At 44.0% G+C, this 15,645-nt stretch overlaps 1 long non-coding RNA gene across 2 annotated transcripts in view; it reads right to left on the bottom strand.

The window, feature by feature from the left end:
• Positions 1-13,990: 13,990 nt before the first annotated feature.
• The window catches only part of LOC129385128 (uncharacterized), a 37,110-nt gene continuing 35,455 nt past the window's right edge, over positions 13,991-15,645 (bottom strand). For both annotated transcript variants that reach the window (XR_008612709.1, XR_008612710.1), the window contains exon 2: positions 13,991-14,339. This is a non-coding gene — a long non-coding RNA (uncharacterized lncRNA). The remainder of the gene's footprint in view (positions 14,340-15,645) is intronic.

Raw genomic sequence — 15,645 nt, 5'->3', positions numbered from 1 at the left:
CGGAAAAATGGAAATACGGTAAGGCTATAGCCCAGGGAAATATCGCATCAGCGAGGTAAAATAAGTTCTCTCGAAAGGACTGGTTCGTCGAATAAATCACTCCCCACGCATCCTCTGAGGCCCGTTTACGCGATAAGTAAACGAATGGGCATAAATTAATTTTTTCGGAAAAATGGAAAAACGGTAAGGCTATAGCCCAGGGAAATATCGCATCAGCGAGGTAAAATAAGTTCCCTCGAAAGGACTGGTTCGTCGAATAAATCACTCCCCACGCATCCTCTGAGGCCGCTTTACGCGATAAGTAAACGAATGGGCATAAATTAATTTTTTCGGGAAAATGGAAAAATGGTAAGGCTATAGCCCAGGGAAATATCGCATCAGCGAGGTGAAATAAGTCCCCTCGAAAGGACTGGTTCGTCGAATAAATCACTCCCCACGCATCCTCTGAGGCCGCTTTACGCGATAAGTAAACGAATGGGCTTAAATTAATTTTTTCGGAAAAATGGAAAAATGGTAAGGCTATAGCCCAGGGAAATATCGCATCAGCCAGGTGAAATAAGTTGCCTCGAAAGGACTGGTTCGTCGAATAAATCACTCCCCACGCATCCTCTGGGGCCGCTTTACGCGATAAGTAAACGAATGGGCATAAATTAATTTTTTCGGGAAAATGGAAAAACGGTAAGGCCAGGGAAATATCGCATCAGCCAGGTGAAATAAGTTCCCTCGAAAGGACTGGTTCGTCGAATAAATCACTCCCCACACATCCTCTGAGGCCGCTTTACGCGATAAGTAAACGAATGGGCATAAATTATTTTTTCGGAAAAATGGAAAAACGGTAAGGCTATAGCCCAGGGAAATATCGCATCAGCGAGGTGAAATAAGTTCTCTCGAAAGGACTGGTTCGTCGAATAAATCACGCCCCACGCATCCTCTGAGGCCGCTTTACGCGATAAGTAAACGAATGGGCATAAATTAATTTTTTCGGAAAAATGGAAAAATGGTAAGGCTATAGCCCAGGGAAATATCGCATCAGCCAGGTGAAATAAGTTCCCTCGAAAGGACTGGTTCGTCGAATAAATCACTCCCCACGCATCCTCTGAGGCCGCTTTACGCGATAAGTAAACGAATGGGCATAAATTATTTTTTCGGAAAAATGGAAAAATGGTAAGGCTATAGCCCAGGGAAATATCGCATCAGCGAGGTGAAATAAGTTCCCTCGAAAGGACTGGTTCGTCGAATAAATCACTCCCCACGCATCCTCTGAGGCCCGTTTACGCGATAAGTAAACGAATGGGCACCAATTAATTTTTCCGGAAAAATGGAAAAACGGTAAGGCTATAGCCCAGGGAAATATCGCATCAGCCAGGTGAAATAAGTTCCCTCGAAAGGACTGGTTCGTCGAATAAATCACTCCCCACGCATCCTCTGAGGCCGCTTTACGCGATAAGTAAACGAATGGGCATAAATTAATTTTTTCGGAAAAATGGAAAAATGGTAAGGCTATAGCCCAGGGAAATATCGCATCAGCCAGGTGAAATAAGTTCCCTCGAAAGGACTGGTTCGTCGAATAAATCACTCCCCACGCATCCTCTGAGGCCGCTTTACGCGATAAGTAAACGAATGGGCATAAATTATTTTTTCGGAAAAATGGAAAAATGGTAAGGCTATAGCCCAGGGAAATATCGCATCAGCGAGGTGAAATAAGTTCCCTCGAAAGGACTGGTTCGTCGAATAAATCACTCCCCACGCATCCTCTGAGGCCCGTTTACGCGATAAGTAAACGAATGGGCACCAATTCATTTTTCCGGAAAAATGGAAAAACGGTAAGGCTATAGCCCAGGGAAATATCGCATCAGCCAGGTGAAATAAGTTCCCTCGAAAGGACTGGTTCGTCGAATAAATCACTCCCCACGCATCCTCTGAGGCCGCTTTACGCGATAAGTAAACGAATGGGCATAAATTAATTTTTTCGGAAAAATGGAAAAATGGTAATGCTATAGCCTAGGGAAATATCGCATCAGCCAGGTGAAATAAGTTCCCTCGAAAGGACTGGTTCGTCGAATAAATCACTCCCCACGCATCCTCTGAGGCCGCTTTACGCGATAAGTAAACGAATGTGCACCAATTATATTTTTCGGAAAAATGGAAAAACGGTAAGGCTATAGCCCAGGGAAATATCGCATCAGCGAGGTAAAATAAGTTCCCTCGAAAGGACTGGTTCGTCGAATAAATCACTCCCCACGCATCCTCTGAGGCCCGTTTACGCGATAAGTAAACGAATGTGCACCAATTATTTTTTCGGAAAAATGGAAAAACGGTAAGGCTATAGCCCAGGGAAATATCGCATCAGCGAGGTAAAATAAGTTCTCTCGAAAGGACTGGTTCGTCGAATAAATCACTCCCCATGCATCCTCTGAGGCCCGTATACGCGATAAGTAAACGAATGGGCATAAATTAATTTTTTCGGAAAAATGGAAAAACGGTAAGGCTATAGCCCAGGGAAATATCGCATCAGCGAGGTAAAATAAGTTCCCTCGAAAGGACTGGTTCGTCGAATAAATCACTCCCCATGCATCCTCTGAGGCCCGTATACGCGATAAGTAAACGAATGAGCATAAATTAATTTTTTCGGAAAAATGGAAAAACGGTAAGGCTATAGCCCAGGGAAATATCGCATCAGCCAGGTGAAATAAGTTCCCTCGAAAGGACTGGTTCGTCGAATAAATCACTCCCCACGCATCCTCTGAAACCGCTTTACGCGATGAGTAAACGAATGTGCACCAATTAATTTTTTCGGAAAAATGGAAATACGGTAAGGCTATAAGCCCAGGGAAATATCGCATCAGCGAGGTAAAATAAGTTCTCTCGAAAGGACTGGTTCGTCGAATAAATCACTCCCCATGCATCCTCTGAGGCCCGTATACGCGATAAGTAAACGAATGGGCATAAATTAATTTTTTCGGAAAAATGGAAAAACGGTAAGGCTATAGCCCAGGGAAATATCGCATCAGCGAGGTAAAATAAGTTCCCTCGAAAGGACTGGTTCGTCGAATAAATCACTCCCCATGCATCCTCTGAGGCCCGTATACGCGATAAGTAAACGAATGGGCATAAATTAATTTTTTCGGAAAAATGGAAAAACGGTAAGGCTATAGCCCAGGGAAATATCGCATCAGCGAGGTGAAATAAGTTCCCTCGAAAGGACTGGTTCGTCGAAATCACTCCCCACGCATCCTCTGAAACCGCTTTACGCGATGAGTAAACGAATGTGCACCAATTAATTTTTTCGGAAAAATGGAAATACGGTAAGGCTATAGCCCAGGGAAATATCGCATCAGCGAGGTAAAATAAGTTCTCTCGAAAGGACTGGTTCGTCGAATAAATCACTCCCCATGCATCCTCTGAGGCCCGTATACGCGATAAGTAAACGAATGGGCATAAATTAATTTTTTCGGAAAAATGGAAAAACGGTAAGGCTATAGCCCAGGGAAATATCGCATCAGCCAGGTGAAATAAGTTCCCTCGAAAGGACTGGTTCGTCGAATAAATCACTCCCCACGCATCCTCTGAAACCGCTTTACGCGATAAGTAAACGATTGTGCACCGATTATTTTTTTTCGGAAAAATGGAAAAACGGTAAGGCTATAGCCCAGGGAAATATCGCATCAGCCAGGTGAAATAAGTTCCCTCGAAAGGACTGGTTCGTCGAATAAATCACTCCCCACGCATCCTCTGAGGCCGCTTTACGCGATAAGTAAACGAATGTGCACCAATTATATTTTTCGGAAAAATGGAAAAATGGTAAGGCTATAGCCCAGGGAAATATCGCATCAGCCAGGTGAAATAAGTTCCCTCGAAAGCACTGGTTCGTCGAATAAATCACTCCCCACGCATCCTCTGAGGCCGCTTTACGCGATAAGTAAACGAATGGGCATAAATTATTTTTTCGGAAAAATGGAAAAATGGTAAGGCTATAGCCCAGGGAAATATCGCATCAGCGAGGTGAAATAAGTTCCCTCGAAAGGACTGGTTCGTCGAATAAATCACTCCCCACGCATCCTCTGAGGCCCGTTTACGCGATAAGTTAACGAATGGGCACCAATTCATTTTTCCGGAAAAATGGAAAAACGGTAAGGCTATAGCCCAGGGAAATATCGCATCAGCCAGGTGAAATAAGTTCCCTCGAAAGGACTGGTTCGTCGAATAAATCACTCCCCACGCATCCTCTGAGGCCGCTTTACGCGATAAGTAAACGAATGGGCATAAATTAATTTTTTCGGAAAAATGGAAAAATGGTAAGGCTATAGCCTAGGGAAATATCGCATCAGCCAGGTGAAATAAGTTCCCTCGAAAGGACTGGTTCGTCGAATAAATCACTCCCCACGCATCCTCTGAGGCCGCTTTACGCGATAAGTAAACGAATGTGCACCAATTATATTTTTCGGAAAAATGGAAAAACGGTAAGGCTATAGCCCAGGGAAATATCGCATCAGCGAGGTAAAATAAGTTCCCTCGAAAGGACTGGTTCGTCGAATAAATCACTCCCCACGCATCCTCTGAGGCCCGTTTACGCGATAAGTAAACGAATGTGCACCAATTATTTTTTCGGAAAAACGGAAAAACGGTAAGGCTATAGCCCAGGGAAATATCGCATCAGCGAGGTGAAATAAGTTCCCTCGAAAGGACTGGTTCGTCGAAATCACTCCCCACGCATCCTCTGAAACCGCTTTACGCGATAAGTAAACGAATGGGCACAAATTAATTTTTTCGGAAAAATGGAAATACGGTAAGGCTATAGCCCAGGGAAATATCGCATCAGCGAGGTGAAATAAGTTCCCTCGAAAGGACTGGTTCGTCGAATAAATCACTTCCCACGCATCCTCTGAGGCCGCTTTACGCGATAAGTAAACGAATGTGCACCAATTAATTTTTTCGGAAAAATGGAAAAACGGTAAGGCTATAGCCCAGGGAAATATCGCATCAGCCAGGTGAAATAAGTTCCCTCGAAAGGACTGGTTCGTCGAATAAATCACTCCCCACGAATCCTCTGAAACCGCTTTACGCGATAAGTAAACGATTGTGCACCAATTATTTTTTTTCGGAAAAATGGAAAAACGGTAAGGCTATAGCCCAGGGAAATATCGCATCAGCGAGGTAAAATAAGTTCCCTCGAAAGGACTGGTTCGTCGAATAAATCACTCCCCACGCATCCTCTGAGGCCGCTTTACGCGATAAGTAAACGAATGTGCACCAATTAATTTTTTCGGAAAAATGGAAAAATGGTAAGGCTATAGCCCAGGGAAATATCGCATCAGCGAGGTAAAATAAGTTCCCTCGAAAGCACTGGTTCGTCGAATAAATCACTCCCCACGCATCCTCTGAGGCCCATTTACGCGATAAGTAAACGAATGTGCACCAATTAATTTTTTCGGAAAAATGGAAAAACGGTAAGGCTATAGCCCAGGGAAATATCGCATCAGCCAGGTGAAATAAGTTCCCTCGAAAGGACTGGTTCGTCGAATAAATCACTCCCCACGAATCCTCTGAAACCGCTTTACGCGATAAGTAAACGATTGTGCACCAATTATTTTTTTTCGGAAAAATGGAAAAATGGTAAGGCTATAGCCCAGGGAAATATCGCATCAGCCAGGTGAAATAAGTTCCCTCGAAAGGACTGGTTCGTCGAAATCACTCCCCACGCATCCTCTGAAACCGCTTTACGCGATGAGTAAACGAATGTGCACCAATTAATTTTTTCGGAAAAATGGAAATACGGTAAGGCTATAGCCCAGGGAAATATCGCATCAGCGAGGTAAAATAAGTTCTCTCGAAAGGACTGGTTCGTCGAATAAATCACTCCCCATGCATCCTCTGAGGCCCGTATACGCGATAAGTAAACGAATGGGCATAAATTAATTTTTTCGGAAAAATGGAAAAACGGTAAGGCTATAGCCCAGGGAAATATCGCATCAGCCAGGTGAAATAAGTTCCCTCGAAAGGACTGGTTCGTCGAATAAATCACTCCCCACGCATCCTCTGAAACCGCTTTACGCGATAAGTAAACGATTGTGCACCGATTATTTTTTTTCGGAAAAATGGAAAAACGGTAAGGCTATAGCCCAGGGAAATATCGCATCAGCCAGGTGAAATAAGTTCCCTCGAAAGGACTGGTTCGTCGAATAAATCACTCCCCACGCATCCTCTGAGGCCGCTTTACGCGATAAGTAAACGAATGTGCACCAATTATATTTTTCGGAAAAATGGAAAAATGGTAAGGCTATAGCCCAGGGAAATATCGCATCAGCCAGGTGAAATAAGTTCCCTCGAAAGCACTGGTTCGTCGAATAAATCACTCCCCACGCATCCTCTGAGGCCGCTTTACGCGATAAGTAAACGAATGGGCATAAATTATTTTTTCGGAAAAATGGAAAAATGGTAAGGCTATAGCCCAGGGAAATATCGCATCAGCGAGGTGAAATAAGTTCCCTCGAAAGGACTGGTTCGTCGAATAAATCACTCCCCACGCATCCTCTGAGGCCCGTTTACGCGATAAGTTAACGAATGGGCACCAATTCATTTTTCCGGAAAAATGGAAAAACGGTAAGGCTATAGCCCAGGGAAATATCGCATCAGCCAGGTGAAATAAGTTCCCTCGAAAGGACTGGTTCGTCGAATAAATCACTCCCCACGCATCCTCTGAGGCCGCTTTACGCGATAAGTAAACGAATGGGCATAAATTAATTTTTTCGGAAAAATGGAAAAATGGTAAGGCTATAGCCTAGGGAAATATCGCATCAGCCAGGTGAAATAAGTTCCCTCGAAAGGACTGGTTCGTCGAATAAATCACTCCCCACGCATCCTCTGAGGCCGCTTTACGCGATAAGTAAACGAATGTGCACCAATTATATTTTTCGGAAAAATGGAAAAACGGTAAGGCTATAGCCCAGGGAAATATCGCATCAGCGAGGTAAAATAAGTTCCCTCGAAAGGACTGGTTCGTCGAATAAATCACTCCCCACGCATCCTCTGAGGCCCGTTTACGCGATAAGTAAACGAATGTGCACCAATTATTTTTTCGGAAAAATGGAAAAACGGTAAGGCTATAGCCCAGGGAAATATCGCATCAGCGAGGTGAAATAAGTTCCCTCGAAAGGACTGGTTCGTCGAAATCACTCCCCACGCATCCTCTGAAACCGCTTTACGCGATAAGTAAACGAATGGGCACAAATTAATTTTTTCGGAAAAATGGAAATACGGTAAGGCTATAGCCCAGGGAAATATCGCATCAGCGAGGTGAAATAAGTTCCCTCGAAAGGACTGGTTCGTCGAATAAATCACTTCCCACGCATCCTCTGAGGCCGCTTTACGCGATAAGTAAACGAATGTGCACCAATTAATTTTTTCGGAAAAATGGAAAAACGGTAAGGCTATAGCCCAGGGAAATATCGCATCAGCCAGGTGAAATAAGTTCCCTCGAAAGGACTGGTTCGTCGAATAAATCACTCCCCACGAATCCTCTGAAACCGCTTTACGCGATAAGTAAACGATTGTGCACCAATTATTTTTTTTCGGAAAAATGGAAAAACGGTAAGGCTATAGCCCAGGGAAATATCGCATCAGCGAGGTAAAATAAGTTCCCTCGAAAGGACTGGTTCGTCGAATAAATCACTCCCCACGCATCCTCTGAGGCCGCTTTACGCGATAAGTAAACGAATGTGCACCAATTAATTTTTTCGGAAAAATGGAAAAATGGTAAGGCTATAGCCCAGGGAAATATCGCATCAGCGAGGTAAAATAAGTTCCCTCGAAAGCACTGGTTCGTCGAATAAATCACTCCCCACGCATCCTCTGAGGCCCATTTACGCGATAAGTAAACGAATGTGCACCAATTAATTTTTTCGGAAAAATGGAAAAACGGTAAGGCTATAGCCCAGGGAAATATCGCATCAGCCAGGTGAAATAAGTTCCCTCGAAAGGACTGGTTCGTCGAATAAATCACTCCCCACGAATCCTCTGAAACCGCTTTACGCGATAAGTAAACGATTGTGCACCAATTATTTTTTTTCGGAAAAATGGAAAAATGGTAAGGCTATAGCCCAGGGAAATATCGCATCAGCCAGGTGAAATAAGTTCCCTCGAAAGGACTGGTTCGTCGAAATCACTCCCCACGCATCCTCTGAAACCGCTTTACGCGATGAGTAAACGAATGTGCACCAATTAATTTTTTCGGAAAAATGGAAATACGGTAAGGCTATAGCCCAGGGAAATATCGCATCAGCGAGGTAAAATAAGTTCTCTCGAAAGGACTGGTTCGTCGAATAAATCACTCCCCATGCATCCTCTGAGGCCCGTATACGCGATAAGTAAACGAATGGGCATAAATTAATTTTTTCGGAAAAATGGAAAAACGGTAAGGCTATAGCCCAGGGAAATATCGCATCAGCCAGGTGAAATAAGTTCCCTCGAAAGGACTGGTTCGTCGAATAAATCACTCCCCACGCATCCTCTGAAACCGCTTTACGCGATAAGTAAACGATTGTGCACCGATTATTTTTTTTCGGAAAAATGGAAAAACGGTAAGGCTATAGCCCAGGGAAATATCGCATCAGCCAGGTGAAATAAGTTCCCTCGAAAGGACTGGTTCGTCGAATAAATCACTCCCCACGCATCCTCTGAGGCCGCTTTACGCGATAAGTAAACGAATGTGCACCAATTATATTTTTCGGAAAAATGGAAAAATGGTAAGGCTATAGCCCAGGGAAATATCGCATCAGCCAGGTGAAATAAGTTCCCTCGAAAGCACTGGTTCGTCGAATAAATCACTCCCCACGCATCCTCTGAGGCCGCTTTACGCGATAAGTAAACGAATGGGCATAAATTATTTTTTCGGAAAAATGGAAAAATGGTAAGGCTATAGCCCAGGGAAATATCGCATCAGCGAGGTGAAATAAGTTCCCTCGAAAGGACTGGTTCGTCGAATAAATCACTCCCCACGCATCCTCTGAGGCCCGTTTACGCGATAAGTTAACGAATGGGCACCAATTCATTTTTCCGGAAAAATGGAAAAACGGTAAGGCTATAGCCCAGGGAAATATCGCATCAGCCAGGTGAAATAAGTTCCCTCGAAAGGACTGGTTCGTCGAATAAATCACTCCCCACGCATCCTCTGAGGCCGCTTTACGCGATAAGTAAACGAATGGGCATAAATTAATTTTTTCGGAAAAATGGAAAAATGGTAAGGCTATAGCCTAGGGAAATATCGCATCAGCCAGGTGAAATAAGTTCCCTCGAAAGGACTGGTTCGTCGAATAAATCACTCCCCACGCATCCTCTGAGGCCGCTTTACGCGATAAGTAAACGAATGTGCACCAATTATATTTTTCGGAAAAATGGAAAAACGGTAAGGCTATAGCCCAGGGAAATATCGCATCAGCGAGGTAAAATAAGTTCCCTCGAAAGGACTGGTTCGTCGAATAAATCACTCCCCACGCATCCTCTGAGGCCCGTTTACGCGATAAGTAAACGAATGTGCACCAATTATTTTTTCGGAAAAATGGAAAAACGGTAAGGCTATAGCCCAGGGAAATATCGCATCAGCGAGGTGAAATAAGTTCCCTCGAAAGGACTGGTTCGTCGAAATCACTCCCCACGCATCCTCTGAAACCGCTTTACGCGATAAGTAAACGAATGGGCACAAATTAATTTTTTCGGAAAAATGGAAATACGGTAAGGCTATAGCCCAGGGAAATATCGCATCAGCGAGGTGAAATAAGTTCCCTCGAAAGGACTGGTTCGTCGAATAAATCACTTCCCACGCATCCTCTGAGGCCGCTTTACGCGATAAGTAAACGAATGTGCACCAATTAATTTTTTCGGAAAAATGGAAAAACGGTAAGGCTATAGCCCAGGGAAATATCGCATCAGCCAGGTGAAATAAGTTCCCTCGAAAGGACTGGTTCGTCGAATAAATCACTCCCCACGAATCCTCTGAAACCGCTTTACGCGATAAGTAAACGATTGTGCACCAATTATTTTTTTTCGGAAAAATGGAAAAACGGTAAGGCTATAGCCCAGGGAAATATCGCATCAGCGAGGTAAAATAAGTTCCCTCGAAAGGACTGGTTCGTCGAATAAATCACTCCCCACGCATCCTCTGAGGCCGCTTTACGCGATAAGTAAACGAATGTGCACCAATTAATTTTTTCGGAAAAATGGAAAAATGGTAAGGCTATAGCCCAGGGAAATATCGCATCAGCGAGGTAAAATAAGTTCCCTCGAAAGCACTGGTTCGTCGAATAAATCACTCCCCACGCATCCTCTGAGGCCCATTTACGCGATAAGTAAACGAATGTGCACCAATTAATTTTTTCGGAAAAATGGAAAAACGGTAAGGCTATAGCCCAGGGAAATATCGCATCAGCCAGGTGAAATAAGTTCCCTCGAAAGGACTGGTTCGTCGAATAAATCACTCCCCACGAATCCTCTGAAACCGCTTTACGCGATAAGTAAACGATTGTGCACCAATTATTTTTTTTCGGAAAAATGGAAAAATGGTAAGGCTATAGCCCAGGGAAATATCGCATCAGCCAGGTGAAATAAGTTCCCTCGAAAGGACTGGTTCGTCGAATAAATCACTCCCCACGAATCCTCTGAGGCCCGTTTACGCGATAAGTAAACGAATGTGCACCAATCAATTTTTTCGGAAAAATGGAAAAACGGTAAGGCTATAGCCCAGGGAAATATCGCATCAGCCAGGTAAAATAAGTTCCCTCGAAAGGACTGGTTCGTCGAATAAATCACTCCCCGCGCATCCTCTGAGGCCTGTTTACGCGATAAGTAAACGAACGTGCACCAATTAATTTTTTCGGAAAAATGGAAAAATCAGGAAAATATCGCATCAGCCAGGTAAAATAAATTCCATCGGAAGGACTGGTTCGTAGAATAAATCACTCCCCACGCATGCTCTGACGCTGCTTCATGCGATAAGTAAACGAATAGGTACAAATTAGTTTTCTCGGAAAAATGAAAAAAGCGGTAAGGCTATATATAGCCCAGGAAAATATCGCCTTCAGGCAGGTAAAATAAGTTCACTCGAAAGGGCTGGTTCTTCGCACAAACCACTCTCTATGCATGCGCTGTCGCCGATTAACGCGATAAATAAACAAATATGCATGATTAATTTTCTCGGAAAAATGAAAAACGGTAAGGCCAATCCCATGTACTGCTTTTTTTGCGACATTTTACCGCCTTTGGCTTTTCCAGCGAAGCTTGCATTGCCTCATTCGTGTTCCCAACGGCGTTGCCGAACAAAAGTAACGCCACACCGCGCGAATTTGAAAATTGCTTGTCGGGCGGCAGATTCGAACCACTGGCCTGCCCTTTTCGAGACCGTTAAGCTAACCGATTCAGCCACTGTTTTTTTTTTTTTTTTTTTTCTTTATTACATGGAAAAGAAAACTGAAGGTGTATAACAAAGCGGACACAACTACACACTTAAAACTCAGGCAAACACACACATGCATCCAACAAGTGCATCCAGTCTGGCGGAGGTTCCTGCACAGCGTACACACTTCTTACATACGCAGCACTTTCGCGAATGTCGATTCGTTGTATGCGTCCTTTTCGGGGTTTTATATGCTTGAGGAGGTCATAGAGTTTCTTACAAAAATTACTAGAGGGAACTCTGGCGCTAGTGTCTACGAGAGCTGAGCGATTGTCCCAGCATGGGAATTATGGGAGGTACATGGATTTGCCTAAACTTCGTCCTTTTGGCTTCAAACGGCTTTGTGACTTTGTAAACTCGTCATTCTCAACAGTGTATTGCATTATAAAAAATTAAGTAAACATCATTGAAATCGCCCGACGGCAGGTTTCGAACACAGGGACTCTAGCACTGAAGCCTGATATTCAAACCATTAAGCCACGGATGCATGCATCGACAAGCGAACGAAACGCCCTTATGAATTTATCGCGGGCATGCCAGTGCCTTGAGACGGTTGGCGCGTTTCGATTTGGCTACCTGGACAAGCTCAATTGTTGCAATTAATAGCAATTGTACACGTTCCCGGTGTCTTCTGCACTTCGAAGAATATAGATTGCGCTGAAATATACGACAATAAGATTTATATAGCGTAATATACAAAGCCACAAGAACGTGTGAATCCACAAGCACGAAGATCAGACAAATCCATCTACTTCCCATCATTCCCATGGTAGGACAACGACTGCAGCGCCAGAGTTCCCTCTAGTAATTTTTGTAGGAAACGTTATGGAGGAAGTAGACGCAGCGCAAGTCGGGTGCCAGTCAGGGCGTCTCCTCCCTCCGAAGGAGGGTAAGGGTTTGACACGTATCCGTTCGATTCCCGCCCGCCGTTTCCCGCCAGTGCCGGCCCGGCAGTCAGATGGGGAGGCCACGTTTGGTTCGTTCTGCCGAAGGCTAGGCTGCGTTGAAGGAACGGCAGCGGAAGCGGGCCGTGTGTAGTGCGTTAGTCCAAAGAACAGGCGGCGTTTGATGAACGCCGCCTGGAACTCGCTCGAGAAACGGCTCGTTGTCGACGTGCCGACGCCGCCGTGAGGGAGCGCGAAGCCGAGGCGTTACGACAACGAAGAGCCGCGGATCCCGAATTTCACTTGCAGCCCCCTTCACAGTAGTCGAAGGGCGGTCAATTTTTTTAATGTATTGGGTCAAGCCAATCTGCATATATCCGGTTATTCATCTTTGAAATGAGCATCAGCACATGTATGTGGAGTGATGTATGCTCCAAGCAAGCTTTTGAGAAAAGTGATAGGACCGGACGAAAATTGTAATGGGCTATAGCCTTATCTTTTTTTTTATATATTTTTTTTCGGCTTAGCTTTTTTTTTTTTTTACTTGGGCAAGCCATTCTACGTTTATCCGTTTAGCCATCTTGTAATCGGCGTCAGCATGTGCATAGGGAGTGAGGTGTGCGCCGATTCACTACTTTCGAGAGAAAGGGTTGGTCCGGCCGGTCGAACATTGTAATGGGCTAGATAGGCTTACCTTTTTTCAAATATTTTTCGGGCAAGCCAATCTGCGTGTATCCGTTTATCCCGTCCTAAATTGGCGTCACCACGTGCATGGGGAGAGATGTACGCGGCCAACAAGCGCTTTCTAGAGTGGGTATTGTAGTTGTCATGGCCAAAATTGTAATGGGCCATAGGGTTACCTTCTTTTTATTTTCTTTTGTGAAGGAATCTACTAAAGCCCTTTTATTCATCTTGTACATAGGCGTCAGCAGGTGCGTGGGGAGAGATATAGGCGCCCAACAAGCGCTCTCGAGATTAGAGATTGCACCTGTAATCGCGAACTTTTTAATGAGCTATAGGCCTATCTTTTACTTGTTTTTTTTCGGGCAGGCCAATTGGCTCATATCCGTTTACTCATAGCCGAAGTAGATGTCATTAAGCGCATGGGAGTTATGTATGTGCCGAACCAGGGCTTCGGAGAGAGAGATAATAAACATTTTTATTCGGTGAGAAGTGATTGTGTCTGGCTGCGCCAACATTGTAACGGGCTATACCCAGGCAGAACACCAGTATTGAACCAATCGTGGACCATTTCCGGCAGAAACTGGTACCATCTCCTGCCCAACGCTGGTATTTGGGAAAGTGCAACCCATTACAGTACTGGTTTAGATGTTTAGAGCCAAGATAGAGTGAACATTAGGCCACTGCAGCAACCAATGTGGCGCTAGCATCGGAGCAGCTCAGGGTCATATCGTTGCCATTATTAATGTCAGCTTTGAGCCAATGCATTAGAGCTAATGACCTTTTGCGAGTGGTACTTTTTATAGTAGTTTTCCCCATAGTGTCTACATCAATTAGTAGCTTGTGTGTCCACCTTCTCTGCGTCCTTGTCTCTTGTGCGCGCTACAAATTTCACCATTAATAGTAGCTAAGAAGACGTGATAGAATACATAAGTCCAAGAAGCGAAACTGCTACACACATGCAAATAATAAGTGAGAAGAATTCAGAAAGACGTTTTATGACAGCTTTTTCACAAATAAATATTTAACAAACAGATTTCCTCGGGCTTTGTGGGCGACGCTGGGTTACTTTACAATAACTTTTTCAAGTAAATAATTCTGATAGAGGCATCTTTCTTTAAGCTAGGTGGATGACGCTGGGTTAGGCAGGCTCCCGCAGATAGGAATTGGTCAAGGTGCCGTGGACGATGGGCTGGCCAGGACTTTGAGGACAGGGAGCTGACGTCGGCCGGCTGGTCAAGCCCCCTCGAGGACAGCGATAAGCAGGGGTTTCATGGCACTGTGACCACCTTACATAGCGACTTCCCCCTGGTTTGGAAGATGTTCTTGTGCTGGGAAATAAACAAAGACGTTATTAGAGATGTCAGATTAAAATAATGTATGTGGCAAGGGTTTTATGTTGAAAAATATCCATACTACAAAAATAGAACTTTTAAGCCGAGAGTTCGAAGGTGTGACGGGATAAATTTTGATGCAAGAGATTTCTGAGACAACGCTTTTTAATATCAAAACATATATTACACATTTCCTAGAATGTGCTGCAGAGCACATTTAAAATACAAACATGAAATCCACAGGATCCGTCCGCCATGTTTACACCACAGTTCTTCACCACCAACCTAGTCATCGTAGTAGTTCATAATTAAAGATCAACTGCAGCAAGATCTTGCACAGCATAAAAGCCTAGTTTCAAAAACTTACAGCCACTTAAGTGTCCTTACGTTACTTGAACGTGAAAGCCTTATGATTTCTCTAATTAATTGGTTACGCCCATGATACGTGACGTCATACATTGTCAGGTGTCGTTCACAACTCCACATTAATCCTCCTTGCTCTAATTTGTACCAACATTAAGCCCCTTTATTCCACCTTCATTCACTTTACTTCACCTTAACCCATCTTACTGTTGTTCTAACTTTCATTCGATTTACTTCGCTCTAAGTCACCCAAATTCACATTATAGCACTTTAATTCACTTAATTAAGTACAATTACGGCTAATTTATGTTTCTTTACTATTTACTACATTCTGTATTCCTAATGACGTTACATAAGATGCTGACGACGTCAGATTGGTTTTTGGTACCACTCTTTGTGGACAACGCCAGCTTTCCTGCCTTTTCTGCATATAATGCTCTCGCATTAATAATGTAGAGAGAAACCAGCGTCCATTGAAAATTTAACATGTGAAATTCGAGTGGTTGCACCGGAAAAAACTAGCAAAAGAGCCTAAGCGGCATTTCTACAGTGAAACAGAGAAAGAAGTACTGCCGCTTCCGCTTGCCGGAAATAATACTTGATCCGGAAAAGTGAGGACAAGCACGGTTCCCCGGCTTGAGGTTAGGCAACACCCATGGCACGACAAAATCAAAGTCGACGTGCTGGAATTTGTGTCATATTTACTAACCGCCGTTTGCATGTGTCGTGTACGCTAAGGTCTATTCAAAGGCTGTTATTATAAAAAAGCAGCAGACACAAGCCCTCAAGCGTAGCCAATGTTGATTCAGTAGTATATCGTCAAGTTGTAGTGACGGTGTAGAACACAGTAGCGAAAACTGTGAAAACGAAACGTAACTCTTTATTGGGTGAACATGTGCCTAGAAAAACAAGTTTACACTCAAAGCACAATGATAGCTGC

Source organism: Dermacentor andersoni, chromosome 5 (assembly GCF_023375885.2).
Source record: "Dermacentor andersoni chromosome 5, qqDerAnde1_hic_scaffold, whole genome shotgun sequence".
NCBI lineage: Eukaryota > Metazoa > Arthropoda > Arachnida > Ixodida > Ixodidae > Dermacentor > Dermacentor andersoni.
This window is presented reverse-complemented; position numbering and strand designations above follow the sequence as displayed.